The following is a 315-nucleotide window of genomic DNA, read 5'->3' as shown; positions in this document are numbered from 1 at the left end:
TCTGGACGAGGCTCTTGATGAAATTGGAGTTGTGATTGATGAATAGGAAGCAGTCCCTGGAAACATAAGAAAGAAGTGCCCCACTTCAGCACAGTTTGATTCACCCCTCAGCATATCCTCGGGGAATAAATTCCCACGCACAACGCCTACGATCCATCATGGGCCCAAACACGCGGTAGCGAACCCGTGGCGAAGGTATCTTCTCTAGAATTGTAAAGAATGTTGAGTTTGTGACGTACTTCGAAAACCAAAATCGCTATTTTCACATTGTCACTAAAATATTCTGATTTTCTGAAAAAAAATCCGGATTTTTTG

Source organism: Plasmopara halstedii (genome assembly GCF_900000015.1).
Source record: "Plasmopara halstedii genome assembly, contig: Scaffold_658, whole genome shotgun sequence".
Taxonomy (NCBI): domain Eukaryota; phylum Oomycota; class Peronosporomycetes; order Peronosporales; family Peronosporaceae; genus Plasmopara; species Plasmopara halstedii.
This window is presented reverse-complemented; position numbering follows the sequence as displayed.